Genomic DNA, 692 nt, shown 5'->3' with positions numbered 1-692 from the left:
TTACTTGCTCTCTGCTGTTGTGACTTTGGTTATTTTATTTCCCTACTCCCAGTGATGTTTTGGACCCTCCACCATGTATGCTTTGATTTGTTCTTTGAAAAAGCCCTGGAAAGGAAAACAAACAAACAGGAAAAGAACACACAAAAATACAAATAAAACAAACAAACAAACAAAACAAAAATCCAAAAGTCAAAAAACCAGACACACCAGCTTCAAGTAAAGAACATGGTGGAGGCAGTGCTGATGGAAGAGCACATACAAAGAGAGAAATGACAGGGGCAGGGAAAAAGAAAAAATAAACATTGACCAGGCAGAGAGACTAAATGGCTTAATCCAGAGAGAGAGAGAAAGGAAAATAAAGAAGGACATGAGAGGAAAAAGAAATGAAGATAAAATTATCCCCATAGAGAAACTACATGGCTTGATTATTACAGAGAAAGAGAAAGGAATGTAAAGAAGGAGGTGTAGAACATGTATCAAGAGAATGGATTAAATATGTCTGTTTAAACAAACAAAAAACCAGAGTAACTAACCTAGAGGAGAGAAGAGATAAGGAGAAAAGGAAGGAAGAATATATCTAAATAACAAGAATTTCGTAGAATTAACCCAGGCAATGCAGCAGCACTGGTCTGGAGGAGGGAGCTGTCTGGTTCCTCAGCATCTATCCAGCTCCAGTAGACATGCAGTTACCC

This window comes from Herpailurus yagouaroundi, unplaced genomic scaffold (assembly GCF_014898765.1).
Source record: "Herpailurus yagouaroundi ecotype Mexico unplaced genomic scaffold, PumYag 485, whole genome shotgun sequence".
NCBI classification, from domain to species: Eukaryota; Metazoa; Chordata; class Mammalia; order Carnivora; family Felidae; genus Herpailurus; species Herpailurus yagouaroundi.
This window is presented reverse-complemented; position numbering follows the sequence as displayed.